General features: G+C 37.3%; 1 pseudogene; it reads left to right on the top strand.

The window, feature by feature from the left end:
- The first annotated feature begins 2,301 nt into the window (after positions 1 to 2,301).
- Positions 2,302 to 8,620, top strand: LOC116622470 (annotated as a pseudogene).
- Positions 8,621 to 17,802: the final 9,182 nt, after the last annotated feature.

The raw sequence follows: 17,802 nt of genomic DNA, 5'->3' as shown, positions 1-17,802 counted from the left end.
ACCTGGCTTATTTTACTTTGTATAATGTCCTTGAGGTTCATCCACGTTGTCAGAAATGGCAGGATTTCCTTCTTTTCTAAGGCTAAATAATATTCCATTGTATGTATATATGCATCACATTTTCTTTATCCAATCATCTGTTGATGGACACTTAGGTTGTTTTCATATCTTGGCTATTGTGAATAATGCTACAATGAACATGGGAGTGCAGGTATCTCCTCAAGATACTGATTTCATTTCCTTTGGACATGGACCCAGAAGTGGGATTTCTGGATCATATGGTAGTTCTATTTTTAATTATGTGAGGAACCACCATCCTGTTTTCCATAATGGTTGTACCAATTTATATTCCATTTACATTACAGTGTATAAGTGTTCCCTTTTCTGCACATCCTTGCCAATACTTGTTATCTTTTGACTTTTTGATAGTAGCCATCTTAAGGGTATGAGATGATCTCTCATGTGGTTTTGATTTGCATTTCCCTGATGGTTAGTGATGTTCAGCACCTTTTCATATACCTATCGGCCATTTGTATGTTTTCTTTGGAAAAAGGTCTATTTAGGTGCTTTGCTCATTTTTAATTTTTTCTTTTTTTTTTTTGCCACTGAGTAGTATGAGTTCCTTATGTATTTTGGCTATTAACATCTTATGGATATACAGTTTGCAAATATTTTCTCATTCTATAGGATGCCTTTTATTTTGTTGATTCCCTTTCTGTGCAGAACCTTTTTAATTCAATGCAGCCCCACCTGTTTAATTTTTCCTTTGTTGCCTGTGCTTTTGGTGTCATACCCCAAAAAAACATTGTTGAGACTAATGTCAAGGAACTTTTCCCATGTGTTTTTCTAGGAGTTTTATAGTTTCAGGTCTTACGTTTAAGACTTCAACCAATTTTGAGTTGATTTGTGTATGGTATGAGACAAAGTTCCAATTTCTTTCTTTTGCCTGTAAATATCCAGTTTTCCCAACACATTTATTGAAGAGAATATCCTTTCCCCCATTGTGTATTCTTGGCACCTTAGTTGACTGAACATGTGTGGGTTTATTTCTGGGCTCTCTATTCTGTTCCATTGATCCATGTGTCTGTTTTTATGCGAGTACCATATTGTTTTGATTATTGTAGCTTTGTGGTATAATTTGAAATCAGGAAGTGAGATGCCTCTGGCTTTGTTCTTCTTGCTCAGTATTGCTGTAGCTACTTGGGATCTTTTGTGGCTCCATATGAATTTTAGGATTTTGTTCTATTTCTCTGAAAAATTATCATTGGAAATATAGGCCCTATAAAAATAGGGACTGCACTGAATCTGTAGATCACTTAGGGTTATATTGACATATTGACACATATTATTTGTTCTTAATTCTTCCAATCCATGAACACAGTATTAATTGTTTATGTCTTCTTCAATTTCTTTCATCAATGTTTAATAGATTTCAGTGTACAGATATTTTACCTCTTTGGTTAAATTTATTCCTAAGTATTTTATTCTTTTTGATGTAAATGGGATTATCTTCTTAATTTCTTTTTCAGATAGTTTGTTGTTAGTGTATGGAAATGCAACTGATTTTTCTATGTTGATTTTTTTATCCTGCAATTTTACTGAATTCGTTTATTAGTTCTAACAGTTTTTTTGAGGAGTAATCTGCAGACAGAGATGATTTTACTTCTCCCTTTCCAAACTGGATACCTTCTTTTTCTTGCTTAATTGTTCTGGCTAGGACTTCCAGTACTATGTTGAATAATAGTGGTGAGAGGTAGCATCCTTATCTTGTTCCTGATTTTAGAGGAAAACATTTAAGCTTTTCACTCTTTAGTATGATATTAGCTGTGGGCATGTCCCATATGGCTTTTATTATATTGAGGTACATCCTTCTATACCTAATTTGTTGAGAGATTTTATCATAAAATGATGTTGAATTTTGTCAAATACTTTTTCTGCATCTATTGAGATAATCATATGGTTTTTATCCTTTATTCTGTTAATGTGGTTATCACGTTTATTGATTTGCATATGTTGAATCATGTTTGCATCCCTGGGATAAATATTACTTGATCATGATGTATGATCCCTTTAATGGGCTGTTAAATTCAGTTTGCTAGTATTTTGTTGAGGATTTTTGCATCTATGTTCATCAGAAATATTGGCCTATAGTTATCTTTTCTTATAGTCTCCTTGTCTGGCTTTGGTATTGGGGTAATGTCGGCCTTGTAAAATGAGTCCCCAGTCAAGTCCACAGACAGCAGGTCTGTTACTAGGCACAGATGGGTGTAGCTCCCACTGATCTCTGGTTGCACTTGCACCATGCTCCTGGGTGAGTCGGGTGGGAAGATGGACTCTGGAACTGTGGTAGAGCGGGCTGGAGCTGGGTCACAGGACTGCTTCAAATTCTGCAGTCAAGAACTAGGTCAGTCAGCCTGCCACTGGTGGATGAGAGGGGAATGTCTCTCTCCAGTTCCCTGGGTGGTCAGAACTGCCCCAACCATGGCAGAAAGGGATTGGCACTCAATCTCAGGGCCATTTCAAGGTACATAGCTGGGACTGACTTTAGGGTCTACAGCCAGGACTGAGATTGGCAGGCCTGTATGAGGAGCACAGACAGGCAATGCTGGATCCCTGGGTAGGCAAGACTGAGATCAGGGCTGAAGCCAGGTCACAGAGCTGCTTCAGGATCCAAAGTCAGAACCAAGGTTGGCAGGACTGTTACCAGGAGCATGTCTCCAATAGGGCCCCTGTGGAGGCAGATCTGACTCCAGACTGGCAGTTAGAGTGGGGATGGAGCTGGTTCACAGGGATGCTTCAAGGATCTGCAATTGGGTCCATGGCTAGCAGGCCTGATACTGTGGCACGGATGACCGTGGCTCCTCCTGGAGCCTTGGTGGATGTAACTGGTTGCAGGACTGCAGCCAAGTGGGGCTGGAACCAAGTCCATAAAGAGATGGGGTTATTTTTGTTCTGTACCCAGGACCACATTTGGTTGGCCTGCCATCAGGGCTAGGGCCTGCCTTCTCAAAGCAGTTTTCCTTAGTCCTGGACTTTCCTGGGGCTTCACAACCTCCTACCAGAATCCCAAAGCTCCCACAAAGGCACTTTTGTCTGTGGATGGCTGCCAGATTGTTGTTTGTGTAGGGGGAAGTGAGCTGGGGACCTCCTATTCCACCATTTTGCTTATTAGGAAAAAAAAAAACTTGACAAAGACAAACTATTATAACCACACTCTTTGTGAGGTAAAGGTGAAAACTCTTGAAATTAATGGAACAATAGAAGTTCTCAGCAGAGAAACAGAAACTATAAAAAAAGAACCAAATGGAAATTTTACAGCCAAGAAGTAAAATAATAGAAATTTAAAAATTCATTAGATGGAACATGAAGATAGATCATTAGAAAAAATCCGCTTTTTAAAAAAAAAAAAAAAAAAAAAAGATTTACTTTTAAGTAATCTCTACACCCAACATGGGGCTCAAACTCACAAGCCTGAGATCAAGAGTCCCATGCTCTTCCAACTAAGCTAGCCAGGAGCACCAGAAATAATCCAATCTGAAGAACAGAGAGAAAAAAGATTGCAAATAAAATGAGCAGAGCCTTAGGGACCTATAGGACAGTATCAAAAGTCTAAGAATGAGGGAAAAAGAGATTGGTGAAGAAAAAAATATTTGAAGAAATAATGACTGAAAATTCCCCAAATATGGTGAAATATAGAAATTCACAGATTCAAGAAGTTCATCAAATCCTAAATAGAAAAAAAACTCAAAGTCATATTCAGGCATTCAATAAAGCTGTTTAAAAAATAAAGGATGGAAAAAGATATCCTATGCAAATATCAAAACAAATCTAGAGCGGCTGGGTTGATAATACACAAAGCAGATTACAGAAAGTAAAAAAAATCCCTAGGGATAAGGAAAGACATTACATAATGTTAAAAAAATCAATTCATAGGGCACCTGGGTGGCTCAGTCGTTAAGCGTCTGCCTTTGGCTCAGGTCATGGTCCCAGGGTCCTGGGATCAAGTCCCGCATTGGGCTTCCTGCTCGGGAGGAAGCCTGCTTCTCCCTTTCCCACTCCCCCCTGCTTGTGTTCTCTCTATTGCTTTGTTTCTCTCTGTCAAATAAGTAAATAAAATGTTAAAAAAAAATCAATTCATAAAGAAGACAAAACAACCCTGAAAGTACATACACCTTAAAACAGAGCTCCAAATACATGAAGCAAAAAATTATAGAAATGGTAGGAGAAACAGAGAACTCACAATTACACTTTGAAACTTCAACACTCCTCCCTGAATAATTCATAGACCAAGCAGACAAAAAATCAATGAGAACATAAAAGACCTAAATTAACATTATCAACAACATAATCTAATTTACATATCTAGAATACTTCAACAACAGCAGAATACACATTATTTTCAAATGCATGCAGCATCCACCAAGATCATATCCGCCCCATAAAACAAGCTATAACAATTAAAAAAAATAAAATACACAGGGGCGCCTGGGTGGCTCAGTCGTTAAGCGTCTGCCTTCGGCTCAGGTCATGATCTCAGGGTCCTAGGATCAAGCCCCGCATCGGGCTCCCTGCTCCGCGAGAAGCCTGCTTCTCCCTCTCCCACTCCCCCTGCTTGTGTTCCCTCTCTCTCTGTGTCTGTCACATAAATAAATAAAATCTTAAAAAAAAAAAAATAATAAAATAAAATAAAAATAAAATAAATAAAATACACAGTATGTTCTCTGACCATAACAGAATTAAACTAGAAATAAAAAACAAAAATACCTTAAAACCCCCACATGTTTGAAAGTTAAACAACACACTTAAATATAACCTATGGGTTAAAGAAGAATTTTTAAGGGAAACTGGAAAATATTTTGCACTAGACAAAAATGAAAATACAACATGTCAAATTTTCTGTATTATAATTAAAGCAATGTTTAAAAGGAAATTTATATCATTAAATGCTTATATTGGAAAAGGAAAAAAAAAAGGAGTAATTCCAACATTCTCAGATAAACAAAATCTAAGGGAGTTCATTACCACTAGACCTGCCTACAAGAAATGCTGAGGAGTGTTCTGCAGGGTGAAATGAAAGGACACTAGAAGTTAATTTGAGCCATATGAAGAAATAAAGATCTCAAAAAAAGGTAAATTATGGGTGATTATAAAAGCTAGTATTACTGTAACAATAGTTTATACCTCCATTTTTTATTTTCTACATGAAAGAGATGATTTCTTCTTTTTAAAGATTTACTTATTTGAGAGAGAGAGCAGGGGAAGGGGAAGAGGGAGAGGGAGAGAGAGAATCTCAAGCCTGACATGGGGCTCAATCTCACAACCCTGAGATCATGACCTGAGCTGAAATCAAGAGTCAGATGTTCAACCGACTGAGCCATGCAGGTGCCCCAAAAGAGATGATTTCAAGAAACCAATACATTTAAAAAAATTATTAGTCTAAAAACTGGTTTTATTGTAACCTATGTTTATAACTCCACATTTGGTTTTCTACATAAGTTAAGATACTAGTGCACTGAAATGAATTATTAGTTTATGTTTGGGGGCACAAAATATATAAAGATGTAATCTGTGACATCATCAACCAAAAAGGGTGGTGATGGAGCTACAAAGAGCAGAATTTTTATATGTAATTGAAAAATTGGTAGGGATTCAAATTAGAGTGCTCTAACTTTAGGATGTTATATGTAATTACCATGGTAACCATAAAGAAAATAGCTATAAAATATACAGAAAATGAAATGAGAATTTTAACATTTCACTACAAAAACAACAACAACAACAACAACAACAAATACCAAAGAAGACAGTAATAAGGGAATAAGCATGGAGGAGCTATAAGGCATATAGAAAACAAATAGCAAAATGATAGCAGTAAATCTCTCCTTATAAATGTAAATAGATTAAATTATCTAATCAAAAGACAGATATTTTCAGAATGGATATAAACACACGGTCCAATTATATTCTGTCTATTCTATCTAAAGAAACTCACTTTAGATCCAAAGACACAAATAGATTGAAAAGATGGAAAAAGATACACCATAAAAATAGAGAGCAGGGGTGGCTATACTAATATCAGACAAAACAGACTTTAAACTGAAAAAGTTTACAAGAGACAAAGAAAGACATTATATATTAATAAAAGGTTCAATACAGCAAGAATATATAACAATTATAAGTATTCGCACACCTAATAAAAGACCATAAAAAATACATGAAGCAAAAATAAATAGAACTAAAAGAAGAAAGAGTTCTACAATAACAACTGGGGACTTACATACCCCACTCTCAATAATGGATAGGACTACCATCTGGAAGCAGAGATCTTAAACAACACAATAAACCAACTAGATCAAAGAAGAAATCACAAGGGAAACTATAAAATACTTAAGAGATGAATAAAGGTGAAAACACAACATACCAAAAGTTATGGGATACAACAAAAGCAATACTAAGGAGGATATTTATAGTGATAAATGCTTACATTAACAAATAAGAGGGGCACCTGGGTGGCTCAGTTGGTTAAGCGGCTGCCTTCGGCTCAGGTCATGATCCTGGAGTCCCTGGATCGAGTCCCGCATCGGGCTCCCTGCTCGGCAGGGAGTCTGCTTCTCCCTCTGACCCTCTCCCCCCTCTCATGTGCTCTCATTCTCTCTCAAATAAATAAAAAATCTTTAAAAAAAAAAAAAAAAACAAATAAGAAAGATCTCAAATCAACACTCTAACTTTACAACTTAAGGAACTACAAAAAAAGAACAAATGAAACCCAAAGCTAGCAGAAAGGAGGAAATACTAAAGATCAGAACAGAGATAAATGAAATAGAGAATATAAAAATAGAGAAAATCAATGAAACCAAAAGTTGGTTCTTTGAAAAGATCAACAAAATTGACAAACCTTTAACCAGATGGGCTAAGAAAAAAAAAAAAAGAGAAAAGACTCAAATTACTAAAATCAGAAATGAAAATGGGGACACTACAACTTATCATTCTATGGAAATAAAATGGATTATGAGAATACTATGAACAACTGTACACCAACAAACTGTATAACCTAGATGAAATGGACAAATTCCTAGAAACACAAAACCCATCAAAACTAAATCACAAAGAAGTAGAAAATCTGACTACACATAACTAGTAAGAAGACTGAATCACTAATAAAAAAAAACCTTTCAATGAAAAAAAGCCCTGGACTTGATGGTTTCACTGGTGAAATATACCAAACATTTAAAGAAAGACTAATATCCATCCTCCTCAAATCTTCCCCAAAACTGAAGAGGAGAAAATACTTTCTAACTCATTTTATGAGGCCAGCATTACCATGATACCAAAGCCAGACAAAGATACTACAGAAAAGAAAACTACAGGGGCGCCTCGTGGCTCAGTTGGTTAAGCGACTGCCTTCGGCTCAGGTCATGATCCTGGAGTCCCGGGATCGAGTCCCACATCGGGCTCCCTGCTCAGAGGGGAGCCTGCTTCTCCCTCTGACCCTCACCCCTCTCATGCTCTCTCTCTCTCATTCTCTCTCTCAAATAAATAAATAAAATATTAAAAAAAAAAAAGAAAAGAAAACTACAGACCAAATTCCCTGATGAACATAGACACAAAAACCTTCAACAAAATACTGGCAAACTGAATTCAGCAGCATACTGAAAGGATTATACACGATGACAAAGAGGGATTTATTCTTGGAACACAAAGATGATTCAACACATGAAAATTGATCAGTGTAATGCACCACACTAACAGAATGAAGGCTAAAAATCATGATCATCTCAACAGATACATAAAAATCATTTAACAAAATTCAACATTCTTTCATGATAAAAATTTTAACAAACTAGGATCAGAAGGAAACTACCTCAACATAATAAAAGTCATATATGAAAAGCCTGCAATAAACATTATACTCAATGATGAAAGACTGAAGGCTTTCCAAGATCAGGAAAAAGGAAAGAATGCTGCTTTCACCATTCTATTCTATTCATTCTTTTCACCATTCTATTTGACATAGTACTGGAAGTTCTGGCCAGAGCAATTAGGCAAGAAAAAGAAATAAAAGGCATCCAAGGGAAAGGGCACAGGGTTTGAAACATAGCAGACGACGTGGACCAGCAACAAACTACCAACACCATAGAAGAGCCCCTGGATTTTATTAGGCTCAGCCTGGATGAGTGAACTTATGTGGAAATGAGAAATGACAGAGAGCTTTGAGGAAGATTACATGCCAATGTAATCAGCATTTAAATATGATATTGGGAGATGTGGAAGAAAACTGTGACTACTACAGAAATTGATGAGGAAACATACAAAGAGATATATAAATCAACAAAATGGAATATTCTCTTTTTTTTTTTTTTTAAGATTTTCATTTATTTGACAGAGAGAGACACAGCGAGAGAGGGAACACAAGCCGGGGGAGTGGGAGAGGGAGAAGCAGGCTTCCCGCAGAGCAGGGAGCCCGATGCAGGGCTTGATCCCAGGACCCTGGGGATCATGACCTGAGCCAAAGGCAGACGCTTAATGACTGAGCCACCCAGGTACCCCCAAAATGGAATATTCTGATGCTCTCTGGACAGATGGTGTTGTACTAGTTGCCCTTCCATTAAGAGTTGGCTGAAATAAAGAATTTATCATGTATGGAATATAGGAGACTTTGTATGATTGCCTCTTTAAATGTAGAAGACATTCAAAAGAGAAACCTGTGTAAATTTTGATATTAAGAAATGACTAAGTATTCTCCCAGTCCTGAAATGAATTGATTTGCAGATAACTCAAAAATTCTTAAGCTATACGGCATTTTTTTATTATTTATTATTTATTTTTTCCAACCCTTTCAATAAATATGATCACCAAAAAATAAAAATAAAAAAGCCATCCAAATTGTAAAGGAAGTAATAAAGTTACCTCTGTTCATAGATGAAATGATCTTATATGTGCAAAACTCTAATGATTCTATTTAAAAAAACCTGTTAAAACTAATAAATGGGGGTACCGAGGTGGCTCAATCAGTTGAGCATCTGCCCTTGGCTTGGTTCATGATCCCAAGGTTCTGGGATTGAGCCCCACATCAGGCTCCTTGCTCACAGGGGAACCCGCTTCTCCCTCTCCCTCTGCCTGCCACTCCCCCCTACTTGTGCTCTCTCTTTCTGTCAAATAAATAAAATCTTTAAAAAAAACCCTAATAAATGAATTCAACAAAGTAGTAGGATACAAAGTCAACACTCAAAAATCAGTTGCATTTCTATGCACTGACAATGAACAATCTGAAAAGGAAATTATGAAAACAATGCCATTTACAATAGCATCAAAAAGAATAAAATACTTAGGAATTAACAAAAGGAAGTAAAAGACTTGTGCAATGAAAACTATAAAATATTGCTGAAAGAAATTAAATTAGACATAAATAAAGGGAAACATATCTCATATTCATGAACTGAAAGACAAAGTTGTTAAGATGTTAATACTATCCAAAGCAATCTACAGATTTAATGCAATCCCTATCAAAATCCTAGTGACTTTTAAAAAATACAAACAGAAAATTCATGTGGAATCTCAAGGGATCTTGAATAGCCAAAACAATCTTAAAAAGGGAGAACAAAGATGGAGGATTCATACTTTCTGACTTCAAAACTTAGTACACAAAAGCTACAGTAATAAAACAGTGTGGGACAGGCATTAAAACAGACACACAAACCAATAAAATAGAACGGAGAGCTCAGAGAGAAACCTTTGCGTACAGGGTCAAATGATTTTTGACAATGGTGCCAAGACCACTTGATGGTGCTGGGAAAACTGGCTATCCACATGCGAAAGAATAAAGTCGGACCCTTACCTAACACCATATATAAAAATTAACTCAAAATGGGTCAAAGACCTAAATGTAAGACCTAAAACTATAAAACTATTAGAAAAAAACATAGAGCAAAATCTTCGTGATACTGGATTTGGCAATGATTTCTTGGATATGACACCAAAGGCACAGGCAACAAAAAATATATAGACTAATTAGATATCATGAAAAATTTCCAGGGCGCCTGGGTGGCTCAGTTGTTGGGCATCTGCCTTTCACTCAGGCTGTGATCCCAGCGTCCTAGGATCAAGCCCCGCGGCTAGCTCCCTGCTCAGCGGGGAGCCTGCTTCTCCCTCTCCAGCTACCCCCCGGCTTGTGTTCCCTCTCTCGCTGTCTCTCTCTGTCAAATAAATAAATAAAATCTTTAAAAAAAAAAAAAAAAGAAAAATTTTCAAATTTGTATATCAAAAGATAATGTCAACAGAGTAAAAATGCAACCCACAGAATGAAAGTATTTGCGAAATCATGTATCTGATGAGGGATTCATATCCAGAATATATAGAGAAATCTACAATCTGATTCAAAAATGGACAAAGGACTACAATGAGATATTATCTCACACACTTTAGTATGGGTACTATAAAAAGAAGGGAAAAAAAGGAAAGAAAAGTAAAGAACAAGTGTTGGTGGAGACGTGGAGACATTGGAACCCCCGTGCACTGTTAATGACAATGTAAAAAACGGTACAGCTGCTGTGTAGAATACAGTAAGGCAGTTCCTCAGAAAATCAAAAATAGAATTATCATATAATCTAGCAATTACACTTCTGGTTATATACTCAAGGTAATTGAAAGCAGGGTCTCAAAGATATTCTTGTACACCCATGTTCATAGCAGCATTATTCACAATAGCTAGAACATGTAAGCAATCCAAGTGCCTACTGAGGGATAAATGAATAAGCAAAACATGGTATAGCCATATAATGAGGTATTATTCAGTCTTACAATGTTAGGAAATTCTTATATGTGCTACAACATGGATGAACCTTGAGGATATTATACTAAGTGAAATAACGCCAGTCACAAAAAGATGAAGACTGTATGATTCTACCTATATAAGGTACTTAGAATAATCAAAATCATGGAGACAAACAGTAGTAGAATGGTAATTTCTAGGGGCTGTGGGGGGTGGGTAATAGGGATTTATTGTTTAATGTATATAGAGTTTCAGTTTTATAAGATCAAAGAGTTGTGGGGGCAGATGGTAGTGACGGTGTACAACACTAGGAATGTCTTTAATACCACTAAGCTGTACACTTAAAACTGGTTAAGATGGTTTAAGTTTTGCATCATGTGTATTTTACCACAATAAAAAAATTGGAAAAAATGGAATGCAAAATGGTATAGCCACAGAGAGTCATAGTTTCTTTTAAAAGTTAAACATACACTTTCCATATAACCCAGCAATACCACTACTAGGTATTTTCCCAAGAAGTTTTGTTTACAAAAACCTGTATGCCAATGTTTATAGCTACTTTACTCATGATTGCCCAAACTGGAAAAATCCACATGTCCTTCAACTACTGAATAATAGATAAACTGTGGTACATTCATAGAATGCAATAAGCAGTAAAAAGGAACTAAATGTTGATACACTCAACATCCATGAATTTCTTATATATTACACAAAATGAAAGAAGCCAGACTCAAAAGGCTACATAAAGTATGATTCCATTTAAATGACATACTGGAAAAGGCAGAAGCATTGTGATCTTCATCACTGTACTTGATGGAGATTCCCAGAACCAATCACTGGTTGCCTTGGATTAAAGGTGGAGATAGGGTTTGACTATAAAGGGGCAGCACAAGGGAGATTTGGGAGTGATGGAGCTAGCTGTTTTGTATCTTGACTGTGGTGGTAGCTACATGACTCTATGTATTTGTCAAAAGTCCTAGAACTATACACTTAGAGTGACTTTTACTGTATATAAATTTAAATTAAAAAATAATGAAAATCTTGTGTCAATTATACTTCAATTTAAAAAAGATTTTAAAATGAAGATATTTTTAAAGATTTATAATCTTCTTTGGAAGATATCAAGATTTATAACAAAGCTACAGTAACTAAAACAGAGATAAATATATAGATAGATGTCAGATATATAGATATGTATAGATATCAGCTCTTTAATCTTGGGATAATTCCCTTATACTTAACTGTATTCTATATATTGTCTGAAAAGATATTCTATATACTGTCTGAAAATTTCACATTTTTGTTTTGTAATATTTAAGCCTTTAATCCATCTTAGGTTGATTTTTTTTAAGGTGCGAGGGGTGAATCTAAATTTATTTTTTAAAAAATATGGATATCCAATTGTATCAGCACCATTTATTAAACAGAATTTTCTTTCCCTACTTATCTGCAGTGTCAACTCTGCCATTTATTAAAGCTCCATATATATGTGGGTCTGATTCTGGGTTCTTTATTCTTTTTCATTGGTCATTTTGTGTATCCTTACATATTTACCTCACTGTCTTAGTTACTGTAACTTTTACAGAGAGGAGAGAAAGAATCTCCAAAACAAGTAAAGTAAAACAATATAGGGATACATGCATAGGGTCTTTCTTTTTTAAGATTTTATTTATTTATTTCACAGAGAGAGAGATAGCCAAGAGCAGGAACACAAACAGGGGGAGTGGGAGAGGGAGAAGCAGGCTTCCTGCTGAGCAGGGAGCCCGATGTGGGGCTCGATCCCAGGACCCTGGGACCATGACCTGAGCTGAAGGCAGATGCTTAACAACTGAGACACCCAGGCGCCCACATGCATAGGTTCTAAAGCAATAAAGAAGCAAGGAAATAATTATCCTAAAAGTCAGAACACTGATTTCCTCTAGAGAGGAGGGAAGAAGTGGTGTTGGGGTATGCGCACATGGGACCTTATGGAATACTGATTCTTGACCAGAGACACATGGGAAATAATTCAGCTTAAACTCCTTAGCAGGTACACTACCTAAGAAGGCTGACTTTTGGAGTAGGATATGAGAGGCAGAAGAGGTTACAGTTAAATCTTCTGTGTCAGCGAATTATGCTGTCCAGGGAGAATTCACATATAAGTCTCCACAAGATAGTCACCATTCAGATTCCTCCTACACACTGGGGCGAACAAGGTGAGTCTGTGTGCCCCAGAGAAGCAGAGACTACCAACAAGGGACAATTATAGTCATGTCTCTAGTAAAGCTGGAGATGTCTCCAGTAAAGTTGGAGATTTCCTTCAATGAAGACTTAGGCTTGAGGAAAGGAGGGGGTCTTAAGTTTGAAAACATTGGAGGACTTGTGGTGAGAAACACAGGCTTGGAAAAGGGGGAGGAGATGAGTCAAAGGGGAAGGAAAAATAAAAGAAGAGACCACCTGTTTTCCAGTTCAGGTCCCTTGAGTCACAAGCCTGTCCAGGAATGGGAATGAAGAAGCTTTGAATCAGATGATACTGGAGTTTTAAAGTAGATGTTAGACTGGATTTTTTTTTTTAAAGATTTTATTTATTTGACAGAGAGCGAGCGAGAGCAGGAACACAAGCAGGGAGAGTGGGAGAGGGAGAAGCAGGTTTCCCAACAAGCAGGGAGCCCGATGCAGAGCTCGATCCCAGGACCCTGGGACCATGACCTGAGCCGAAGGCAGACGCTTAACGACTGAGCCACCCAGGTGCCCCAAGACTGGATTTTTAATGAATGAAAATGATCAGAAGTTAAGGGATCTAGAACTCAGCAAAATAAAGTCAATAATATAAAGGTAGGCACAGAACTTGGGGAAAAACAAAGTCTGTTCATATTTGTGCTCTACCACCTCAGACTATTCAAAGGTTGTGTGTGTGTTTTTCAGATTTATTTATTTATTTATTTGAGAGAGAGAGAGAGAGAGAGCATGAGTGAGAGGGGCAGAGGGAGGAGAGAGAATCTCAAGCCGACTGTGCACTGAGTGCAGAGTTCCATATGGGGCTCGATCTCACAACCCTGAGATCAGCACCTGAGCCCAAACCAAGAGTTGGATGCTTAACCCACTGCGCCACCCAGGTGCCCCAGGTTTTTTTTCTAATTAAGGAGAAATAACGTATGAAGCGGAGAATTCTCACACCCAGACCTAAAATAAAATTGTTTTATCTATTTAAAAAATCAACTTCTTAAAAAAAATAAATAAAATATCAACTTCTTGGATTAATCTATCCATTGAACAAATATTTGAATGCCTACTTGGGCCTGGAAGGATATATGACACTGTTCTAGGCATATGGATACAGTAGCAAACAACTAAAATTCCTGCCTTCTTAGAGCCTACATTCTAATAAAGCTTATATTCTAGTAACTTAAAATATCTTATATAGTGGGGAATATTTGAGTGTCTAACATCTGTGCATAAAATCTGGGTAAATGCATAGATTTAGGGAAAAATTACAGAATCTTGGCACACTATTGTCATATTAGCTCTTTAATCTTGGAATCATTCCCTTATGCTTAATAATTTAATTTCCCCAAGAAATTTGTGGGATTATTTCCCCATCTCCATTTGACAGATAAGAAAGCTAAGGCTAAAGAGAGAAAGTGACTTGCTGAGGGTCACATAACTACCTAAGGGTTTGATATAATAAAAACAGATTTCTTTGTCTCCAAATGCTATGTTCTTTCCACCAGGCCAAGAAGCCCCTTAAGACAGAGATTGTAGGGAGCCTGGGTGGCTCAGTTGGTTAAGCGACTGCCTTCGGCTCAGGTCATGATCCTGGGGTCCCGGGATCGAGTCCCACATCAGGCTCCCTGCTCAGCAGGGAGTCTGCTTCTCCCTCTGACCCTCCTCCCTCTCATGCTCTCTGTCTGTCATTGTCTCTCTCGCAAATAAATAAAATCTTAAAAAAAAAAATTAAAAAAAAAAAAAAAAAAGACAGAGATTGTAACAATACTCCCATCACTGAGTGGGTCTGGGATTAGTCTTGCTGCCATGGACACCCAAATCAGTGAGAGCACATGTAGGCATTTCCATATTAGATGTCTATAAACCCTACCACACAAAGCCCTAAAACTGAGGTTTTGCCTCAATTTGCCTGCCTAGGCTCTAGGTCCACCTGCCCTACGCCCTAGGTGGTAACACAGAATAGATTTGTTTGGGGATGGGAAAACTGATGGAGACAATGTTGAGCTCATTCTGGGAAACGAGGGTAAGGGCTTATGGCCACCAACTTCTAGCTGAGAAACGAACACCAAGAGCATCAGACCACATGAAAAATAAGTAAATGTAAGATCTGAGAAGCTAAGTAAAAACCCTATAATCCTGAATTTGAATTGAAAAAATGAATATGAATTTATAACATATTTTATCTTAGGAAACTATTTCCTAGCTGTATCTATTGAAAAGGCCCAGAAACAATGACAGTAGCAATGAACACCCCTAGCACAAAATTGTGATCTTTAAATATCATTTCCCATCAAAAGGAACTAGGTATCCTTGGAAAAATAGCTGATTTCAGATCTGGGGTATGAAATGTACAAATAAATCCTGATAAGTAAGGAGAAAGAATCAAAGTTTACTTTGCTTTCCTCATACAAATTGTATACTCAGGTAACAAATGTTTGGTAATTGAAAGTTCTCTTTCTAGAAGTATTAAGCTAATAAAAAAAAAAAGGAATGATAAAGTTAGAATACCACCATTTTATAATCTCTAATGAGTATGTATACTAGTCAACAACCATCCATGGCTGCTCACATCATTTGCCTCCTGATAGAAGCACATAAATCCATTCACAAAGTATTCTTGCCAGAATATTGACCCTAAAACTAATCAACTTCTTGACCTAACTACCAATTTATAAGAAATCCAGAGAACAGGGAGCGTCTTAAATGACACCACAGGGAAACAATCAGTAAATTCCAGATGGTTAGACACTACAGGACAAATAACCCAGTTTCATCAGTAAATTCATTGCAAGGAGAAAAAGAGAGAGGGAGATCTATAGATTAAAAGGTTCCCCAACGGATACAGCAACAAACTGTAACATATGAATTATATTTGGATGATGATTCAAACAATCTAAAAGAATTATGAGACAGTCTCTCAAATAGTTAAACATAGAGTTGGCATATGATCAAGCAATTCCACTCCTAAGTATATGCCAAGAGAAATAAAAAGATATGTTCACCCAAAAAACTTTCACATGGATGTTCATAAAGGCATTATTCATAATAGCCCCAAAGTGGAGAAACAACCCCAAATGTCCATCAACCGATAACTGGATAAATAAAATGTATATCTTGGGGCACCTGGGTGGCTCAGTTGTTGAGCAGCTGCCTTCGGCTCAGGTCATGATCCCAGGGTCCTGGGATCGAGCCCCACATCAGGCTCCCTGCTGGGCGGGAAGCCTGCTTCTCCCTCTCCCACTCCCCCTGCTTGTGTTCCTGCTCTTGCTATCTCGCTCTCTGTCAAATAAATAAAATCTTTAAAAAAAATAAATAAAATAAAATAAAATGTATATCTTTACAATGAAATATTCAGCAATAAAAAGAAATAAAATACTGATATATGCTACACATGGATGAAGCTTGAAAATATTATGTTATGTGAAAGAAGCCAATCACAAAGGGCTACACATGTTGTATGACCTCATTTATATGAAATGTCCAGAATAAGCACATCTCTTAAACCAAAAGTAGATTAGTGGTTGTCTAAGGCTGAGGTTAGGGGCCAGAGTAGTTGGGGTGACAGCAAAAGGGAGTGGGGTTTCTTTTGAGGGTAATGAAAATGTACTGAAATTGACTGTGGTGATGGATGCACAACCCTGTGATATTACAAGCCACTGAATTGTACACTTTAAATGTTGAATTGTATGGTATGTGACTTATAGCTCAACAAAGCTGTTAAGGGGAACATGGCTGGCTCAGTCAGTAGAGCATGTGACTCTTGATCTTGGGGTCACGGGTTGAGTCCCACCCTGGGTGTAGAGATTACTTAAAAAAAAAAAAAAAGAGTTTAAAGAAAGCCACAAAGCTGTTTAAAAAAAAAAAAAAGATAAAGGGCGCCTGGGTGGCTCAGTTGGTTAAGCGACTGCCTTCGGCTCAGGTCATGATCCTGGAGTCCCTGGATCGAGTCCCGCATCGGGCTCCCTGCTCGGCAGGGAGTCTGCTTCTCCCTCTGACCCTAACCCCTCTCATGTGCTCTCTCTCATTCTCTCTCTCTCAAATAAATAAATAAAATCTTAAAAAAAAAAAAAAAAAAAGATAAAGCTACCAGGAAAAAAAAAAAATGAGACAACCAGGAAAATCTGACTACTGGCTGGGTATTTATTTGATGGTATTAAATAGTGATAATAGTTTTGTCAGTTTTTTTTTAAGGGTTCTTATTTTTTAGAGATAAATACTGACACATCTACAGATGAAAGGATAAATTTGGGATTTGCTTCAAAATAATGGGGAGGTCTGCTGTGGGAGGAGGGAAAATGAAACCAGATTGGTCACGAGTTGGTTACAAGATAGGTGATGAGTACAAAGGGATTCATTAAGTTATTCTTTTGTATATGTTTGAACATTTCCGAAATAAAAGGGCTAAAAGCCACAAGACAAGAATCTTTATCAGGCTACCCCTGACTCACTGTGGGAACCCCTCTTTCTTCCGGGTCTCCCGATGAAAATTAAGGAAGACAACAGCTATATCTCATACCATTCTTGTGAGGAAAGTAAAGATACGTGTAAGGTACCCTACCAAGGGACAGGGCTCCCTTTTGTCCAAGGCCGGAGAGTCCCAAGAGCAATGCAAAAGAAAATAAGCTCATCACACACAAAGGGGCTACGAAACCCGATTTTGGACAGAAAGGACCCCAGAGCTATGGAGAGAAGAACCTACAATAGGAATCAGTCTTTCTATCTATAGTTAATAGCCCCTACAGCAAAGTGAGATATTCGCAATTCAAACAGCCTTGCGGTTAGGCGCCAAAGGACATTCAACAAGTGACCAGAGAAGATAAAAATTTAGA

This window comes from Phoca vitulina, unplaced genomic scaffold (assembly GCF_004348235.1).
Source record: "Phoca vitulina isolate PV1807 unplaced genomic scaffold, GSC_HSeal_1.0 scaffold52, whole genome shotgun sequence".
Taxonomy (NCBI): Eukaryota; Metazoa; Chordata; class Mammalia; order Carnivora; family Phocidae; genus Phoca; species Phoca vitulina.
Note: the sequence above shows the minus strand (reverse complement) of the source record. Positions and strands in the feature narration are given on the sequence as shown.